Source organism: Hydra vulgaris, chromosome 09 (genome assembly GCF_038396675.1).
Source record: "Hydra vulgaris chromosome 09, alternate assembly HydraT2T_AEP".
Taxonomy (NCBI): domain Eukaryota; kingdom Metazoa; phylum Cnidaria; class Hydrozoa; order Anthoathecata; family Hydridae; genus Hydra; species Hydra vulgaris.
In genome coordinates, this window is record NC_088928.1 from 49,024,482 (window position 1) to 49,032,995 (window position 8,514).

At 30.7% G+C, this 8,514-nt stretch overlaps 1 long non-coding RNA gene across 2 annotated transcripts; it reads left to right on the top strand.

The window, feature by feature from the left end:
• The first annotated feature begins 3,862 nt into the window (after positions 1–3,862).
• Positions 3,863–8,134, top strand: LOC136084839 (uncharacterized). Of its 2 annotated transcripts, XR_010640892.1 has the most exons (5): positions 3,863–6,405; positions 6,519–6,634; positions 6,742–6,813; positions 6,939–7,003; positions 7,940–8,134. It is a non-coding gene; the product is annotated as an uncharacterized LOC136084839 (long non-coding RNA). The 2 variants fall into 2 exon arrangements; XR_010640891.1 differs by having other exon boundaries at positions 3,865–6,634.
• The last annotated feature ends 380 nt before the right edge of the window (positions 8,135–8,514 follow it).

Genomic DNA, 8,514 nt, shown 5'->3' on the forward strand with positions numbered 1-8,514 from the left:
CATTTAGAGCTGTTTTTGAAATCTTTTAACTACGTCCGAGCCATTTTTTTCATTTTTAAGTTATATAGTGAAAATAACCAAAATCCAAGATTTTCCAAAAAAATAAACAGCTCAAAATCATAAATTACAGTGATTTTTTTAAGTTGTAGGTATATAGAGATCATAATAAAATAATTTTAAGTCATTTCAAACATCCCAGAAGGTCAAATAATTATTGGACATTAAAAAAAATGAATTTCATTTAAATTTAGTTACTTTGTAATGACTAAGCATCAGCAATGATTTTATGTACATGTATGCATGCACACACGCACGCACGCATGCATGCACTAACTTTTCAAATTAAAAAAGGGTTAAATCCTTCCCTGTCATCCCCCTTCCATTGGCATGAAGTACACAATAAGATTATGTACACATAAAGATTATCATGAAATTTATGAAATAAAAAACATACATAATTATTTTTCCTTGTTGAATGAAGATCATTTTTTAAAATGAAGACATAAAGCATCAAAAATGCCAAATAAAGCAAAAACACATGAAGAATGCAGAAAGTCTGTTTGTTTTCTTTGCATGAGGAAAGGAGACCGAGAGTTAAATGACTTTATCATTGGAAGAATTCACAAATTGTTGAAAACAGACATTGACTTTGCAGATGAAAGAGTCCCACAGGCTATTTGCAATGCTTGCCGAACTCTCTTGCAAAAAAGAGATGCTGGGGACATGAGTGTTTCACTTCTTGCAATCTACAACTTCTCTGCAATCATTTTCAAGCCTTTGACACGAACATCTGGTCCATGTGACTGCCTCATTTGCCAAATAGCAAAACTCAAGCTCAACCAGAAACATCCCTTGGCACCAAAAGAACAGAACAGAAACCTTGACCAAGGTGAATCTTCTAAGCCTGGCCCTTCACCAAAGTCCCGCTTACAGTCATCAGAGAAAAGATGCGCACAATGTTTGTCCATTCTTGCAAGAGGTTTCAGACATTCATGCACAATCGGAACAAGACACCAAAACTTGCTAGCATTGGTCCAGTCAGATCCTGTTGGTGCTGAGCAAATTGCATCTGCCATCATCAGCTCAAAGGATGCATCTCCTGGAGGAACTGTCCGGCTGAGTCAAGCAAGAGGAGGGCAGTTATTTCCATTAACACCAGGTAATAATAAACTTCTGTGGGAATCACTTTTACTCATAACTATTGTTGTTGTAATCATTCACAAGTAACAAAAAGTTGTTAAATTTATTTCATTTGCTTTTTAGGCCCAGCATCTGCACGCAAATCAACCAATTCAACACTTACAATGCAAAGCTTGTTAAATGTTCAGTTGAACACAGGACTATCTAACACGGGAATGCGACAACTTGCCTCAACACTTAACAAAGCAACAGAAACTCGACTAGTTGAGCCATTTTTCCAGCAAAAGTTTGCTGCTGTAGGAAAATCGTTGAATGATTTCTTTCAACTATCAGTTGTCAACATTTCAGCAGAAAAAGGAAAAGCTGAAGAGAAGAGAACAATCATTCACTGCAAAAATCTTGAGGACTTAACCAACAAGGTGTTGTTGTTAAGGGAATACGGCTCCAATCATTTTGTCAAGCTTGGCATTGATGGAGGAGGATCATTCTTGAAAATGAGCTTAGCAGTTATCAAGGTAACTGATGAAGATGATGAAACAAGAAGTCCTCAACAAAAAAGTCTTCGCTTGCTGACAAGCTCATCTGCCCGAGACACAGGTGTCAAACGGCAGCTCATAGTTGCCATCGCTGAAAATGTTTCTGAAACATATGAGAACAACAAATTGATAATGAACATCATTCAATTAAATGATGTTTCTTTCTGCATTTCATGCGATCTCAAGATGGCCAACATCATTTGCGGAATTCAATCCCATTCAAGCAAACACCCTTGTTGCTGGTGCAACATTGATTGTCAGCAATCTCTCAGAATGTGGAACATCCAGAAGTTTTGGATCAATCAAGGAGAGATTTGAAGCCTATGTTGCAGCTGGATCGGATACAAAATCAGCAAAAGATTTTGACAATGTAATCCATCCACCACTGATTAAAATGGATGACCCAACACTCATTTTGGATGTGATTCCACCAATGGAACTCCATCTTCTTCTTGGAATTGTCAATCATCTTTTCAAGAATCTTTCTGAGCTATGGCCTGGTGCCAAAGAATGGCCAACTTTGCTGCACATTCAGCTCCAGCCATACCATGGCGGACACTTTGCTGGCAATGAATGTCATAAGCTTTTGCAAAACCTTGACATTCTCCAAAGAATGGCACAAAAAGCTTGTGCCTATCAAGCATTTGATTTCATTGAAACTCTAAGATATTCCAAAGAAGTTGTCACTTCATGCTTTGGAACAACTCTGCAGGAAAATTATAAAGAAACGATTCAGAAGTTTAAAACTTCTTTCCTATTCTTGCCAATATCGGTGACACCTAAGGTCCATGTTGTTTTCTACCATGTTTTTGAATTTGTAGAAAAACATCAAACCTCCCTCGGAATCTTCAGCGAACAAGCAACCGAAGCAATGCATTCAAGGTTCAAGGTTCACTGGGAGCGGTACAAGCGCATCCCAACTCATCCAGAATATGGAAAACAACTCTTCAATTGTGTTGTTGACTATAACAGCAAGCATCTGTAACAAACAACACCTACAAACTCAACTTTTTCAGAAATATATGTTTTGGACTAAAAAAAATTAGAAATTGTAAATTTTAGAATTTTTTGAGAAATTTAAAAACTGTTTTTGGATTATGCATTTTGTGAAGAAAGCTTTTAATTCTAGTCTCAAATTTGCAATATGTAAGAATCTGTTTATTTTTTATCATAAATATTGCCCAGACCAAGCAAGTTTGTGAAAATATACTTTATTAAAATATACTTTTTACACTTTGTGGTTATTTTACCATAGAACGTTAAAATGAGAAAAATGGCTCTGACAAACTTTTGGATGTTTGAAATGACTTAAAATTATTTTATTATGATCTCTATATACCTACAACTTAAAAAAATCACTGTAATTTATGATTTTGTGCTGTTTATTTTTTTGGAAAATCTTGGATTTTGGTTATTTTCACTATATAACCTAAAAATGAAAAAAATGGCTCGGACGTAGTTAAAAGATTTCAAAAACAGCTCTAAATGTTCACACTAGGTCTATATAATGCCCATCTAAAAGGATTTGTTCGGTCCTTTCGGGTGATGTTAGCCATGGATATTTACAGGGTGTGAGAGAGTGGTGGGAAAAAAAGTACCAATTGGTAATTAATAATGCCAATTTAGTTAAATTTTTTTTGTAAATATATACTTTTCTTTATATTTTCTTTCTATATTTTTTGCATATATTTTCTTTATATTTTTTTTCTACATATTTTCTATATATTTTTCTATATATTTCTTTCTATATATTTTGTTTTGTTAATATGTATAAATAAATTGATTTCCAGCTAAAAAAATTTTGTTTTTAAACGCTTAAAAAAACAAATATATTTTTGTAATATATTTGTTTTTTTAAGCTTTTTCACTCATCACTCACACTAAAATTAAAAAGAATTTGAAACAACTCAGCTAACAGCAAATTTCAGGGGAAAATATATTCCGGATATTTAAGCCAAACAATTTTTGTGGATTTTTAAAAAATAACCCTGATGATCTATGGAACAAGCTGCTGATGGCCTGAAAAAAAATTAATAGAAACTTATTAAAGAAAAGGTCCATCCCGGTTTATATATATATATATATATATATATATATATATATATATATATATATATATATATATATATATATATATATATATATATATATATATATATATATATATATATGTATATAAGTTTACAGAAGTTGTAAAGGGTTGAAAGTTAATTGTCAACTCAAAACAAAGAATTTTTATATTTTGCACTTTTTTAAATATTATTGAAATAAAAGCGAAATTATTAAAATGATAGGTGTGGAATAGACTTACCATGACCAGTAATATACTAATATTCAGTAATAGTTATACGGGTCATGGTAAGTCTGTTATTTCACATACTTAAGTTATCTCATGTTTTTCGAAATATTTTATACCGATGGTATTTAATTAAGACATTTTAAGCAGGTTTCTAAATATTTTTTAGACTAGTACTGATATCGAATTCATTGATAAATAGCGATTTGCGAAACGTCAACCGAAAAAATAAAAGTTTTTAAAAGTTAAATATAATAGAACATTTGTTTTATAGCATTAAAAAGTTAACAATAAGTATAGTTTTTATATATGTATTTAATTATTTTTCTACCTCTTACTAAAATATATTGAAGTAAAGAATAATTATAGAAAAGATCGGTGTGGAATAGATTTACTATTATCATTATAGTAATATATTACATAACTAGACCCGTATTTTACGGGTCATGTTATGTAATATATTACTATAATTATTACTACACACATTTTAGTTCATTAAGACATGCATTTAGTTACAACTTTTAACTTATATATTCTGTCAGTTAATTAAATCATCAGAAATAAGTTTAAGCAACGCAAAATAAATGGAGCACTCTAATAAAAGGCACCCAAGTAGGCTGTGAAAAAAGTTTTTCTACCTTAATTATATAAAAAATTGTCTACGGAATCGTTTATCACTTGGCAATTTGGATGCTTGGACCTTAATGAATTTAAATAAAGACATTTTAAAAGAATTAACACACAACAACATTATTGATGAAGTTGTAAAACATAGTTCTTTACTAAATAACGTTTTAATTTAGATTATTATACCTCATTAGTTGTTAAACATAATGGTTTCTTTATTTGTATTATTTTATTAATGTGTTACAGGGTTCCCGCCAGTGTTGGAACCAGGTGATTGTCCTGGGGAGGGGGGGTGATTTAACCAAAGACACAAATTTGCTTTTTTTCTTCAGATAAACCACTGTTTTATTGATTATTTAGAATGTTTTTAAAAAAGTTTGGTAATAACTATATATAGAATGTATCCGTATATAAATATCTTGAAAAAATCAATTGTTGAAAATAAATATTTAGTCTATAATATTTAGAATATTATATTTAGTCCATGCATCATGATTTTAGCAGGCTCTATTTTTAAATAGAGTATTGTGAGGAAAAAATTTGGTATTTAGGAGTGTTTAGGCCCCCAAAAAATATTTCCTCCTAGGGCCCTCAATGACATAAATCCAGTTGCGGATAAATCAAGGATATAAATTGAAGATAAAAAATATGAAAATATTTAGTCTAAAGTTAAACTTTGTTTCAAGGTTGAAATTTGGTTAAAGCGTTGTTTCAACGTTGTTCTACTATGTCACAACTTTAAAACAACCTTACGGTTTAAACGTTGTTTATTTAACGTTGTTTCAACGTTAAATCAACGTTTACAAAATAAATCAGTTATAAAAATAACCGTACGTTGAGTTGGTGCCTAAAGTAAAATTAGTTTTAAAGTAAAATTAAAACAAAAAAAGTAATTAAAATAATACTTTAGTAAAATGTGCAACCCAGAGGTGTTTTTGTGTAAAGTTTAGAGTTTTTAATTTTCAAAAACGCTTTATTTAGTATTCAAATTTCTACTTGTTCTTACGATAAAAGAAATTAATGGCTTACTTAAGAACATGCCACTCTAATGTTCTAGCTCTGGCAGAATCATCTTCTAGTAGTGAAGAAGAGGAACTCAAGAAAAATAATGACAATTTTACAATAAAAACAATGACAAATTTACATAAAGCATCAGTCAAGTAGAAGAAGACAAAAATTGGGAGAGCGATTAGGAAAGTGAAGAATTTCTTTATGATTATGTGTCTCAAAGTGACAATGACACTGTGTTTTTCTCAGAAGAAATAAAAAAAACGATGTTTCTCTTAATCATACCCTGGCGAAATGGCCAGTAGAGCACTGCTGTTCACGTGAATGTGTTTAAATGAGCTGTTAGCTATACTGGTAGCAGAAGCCTTTGCCTATCTGCAGAAACAGCTTTTTGTATACCAGTCTCAAGACCAAAGTAATAGTATTGACCACCACACTTGCTTTTGACAGTAACTGGTTTTGGAGTCTGAAGCAAAGTTCTTTTATCTTTTGGCAAACGGTGCCATCTCAGAAGGGCATCGTCTGATAAAACTTATATTAAGCTAGTTTAACTAGGCCTATTAGTACACTTATATTATGGTTTCTTCATTTTATTATTAGTTCATGTAATATTTTCAAAATCAAATATGTGGAAAGGAGCTGTTTAGAATGAAGATTTGCAAGGAGAAGGTGTAATTCCATCTAATTGGATTAGTGATAAACTGTTTATAGGCCTCCAGGTACCAAAGCATTGACTGCACTAAAGTGCTGAGCAGAATTGGTCTAAGTTTCCACAAATAAAAACTAAATTGTCTTCAGGTATTACATCTGTATATTATAATTATTAATTTTTAAATAATGTGGTAAAAAGAGTCATTTTGTTGATACAAAATATGTAACTATTCATATAACTATTTCAATTCCACGTAAAGCAAACAGGATTGTGAAAAATTTGAATTCACAACTACAAAAGAAAAATGTGATAATGAAAATGTCTATTTACGAAAAAGAAAACATAAACAAAGAGAATTTCCTGATTACTTCTCAAGTAGGTATTACTTTTATGTGCTTGGATTATATAAGTTTCAATTTTTATACCTAAAAATAAAAATGTTCTTATAATTTATACCATAAATTAGTAATTATATTTTGCAGGTTCTGTTATCAAAGATTTAGATGAAGTGTTAATGCACCTGACCTCCAGTTGTTCATTGATCAAATCTATAGGTAAATATATATATATATCTTTTTTTTTTCTAATTTTGCATTCAGGTTTCCACTTGTGTGATTTTTTCCACAGTATAATATATCTCCACAAACGTAATATCAAAATTACTTCATATTTTTTACAGATAAATCAATTACAATAAGTTGTTGGAACGTCTTCAAAAGATAGAATACACAAAATGATGCTGAGGTAATCAAGAACAGTATTGGACTCTTACTTCATTTATAATCAGGGTGATTACAGCTCCTCTAAAATCCTCTAAAGTCCTCTTTTTTCAAAAGCCACGTCTAAAATTCTCTATTATCCTCTAAAAAGTTTATAATTTGATCAAAGCTCCTCTTTAACTAATCTTTTTTATTTCTTGATGAAAGTATAATGTTCAAAATACCCATTCTTGGTCTGGTTAACGTCTGAAAGTGCAAGGGATTGTAAAATGCCTGCTATTTAACATAAAAAATGACATTATTGACCCCTGTCCAAGCCCTGTAAGTGTAAAAACATGGACGTTAAACCTAAAGAAAAAAATCCTCTACATTAGATGCAAAATATCCTCTAAAATCCTATTTTTCTTATAAAAATTTTATGTGGCACCCGGTAATATTTTGATTTTTTTTTTTTTTTGAAAAAAGGTTGTTTCATTTCAATTAAATATTTGAAAAAATTAATAATAATCATCCAATAGCAGGGCCGTCCCAAACGGTGGGTTAAGGGGGTGTCCCACCCCCCATAGCTGTCATATAAGCATTTAAGTTGGCACATTTAGCAAGTTTTGAACTATGGTTGGCAAATTGCAAATATTGAGGACCTTTTTGTTGTGTGTGTGTCTCTTGTTGGCAAAAAATACATACAATACGCCTCCCTCCTCCCCCGCCATCCATGAAAGACCACTTCGGGACGGCCTTGTCTAACAATTCAATTGTCTTTTAAAAATTTAGAATATTTTCAAATAATTTTATGGCCTCCATGGATATGAAGGGCAAAGGTGGAAAAATATATTTAAGAACACTAATTTATATGGCGTTGTAAAAGATTTATCATTAAAAGTTTTAAAACTTTTCCATTCATTATATTTTTTTCAAATCTGCCTTTTGATTTTTTTATATAAATTTTTTATTTCATTTACAGATTCTTCTATTGTATTCAATGGAGCAAAAAGAAACCTCGGTTAATGGAATATTGTTTGACTTTCTAAAATAGGCTCCATTTCAAAAAGGTGATGGAAAAGAGAAGAAATTTGCGTAGATTTAATTCAATTATATGTAAATATATGTAATATTTAAATATATTTTTCAATAAAACAAGTTTTATCTCTTTCTTTAATCATACTATTTTAACTAAACTAAATTGAATAAGTTCTAAATAGTTTAAGTATAAACTATGAATAGATTTAATATCCATAATATACCTTGATAATGTAATAGAGATGTACAAAAACACTATTGGACATGCATAGTACGTTTTGATGGTGATCACAGTTTTTATCAGCGGTTTCTGTGATTACAAAACGTTTTTTAACAGTCGGTTTAACGTTGATTTATCAACGTTAAACCGACTGTTAAAAAACTGTCATTCTAGAATTCGGTTAAAAAACTGTCAACGTTTAGAATGACAGTTTTTTAACCGACTGTTAAAAAACTGTCATTCTAAACGTTGTTTCAACGCAAATTCAACGTTATTGTAACGTTTTTTTGCTTCTTAAG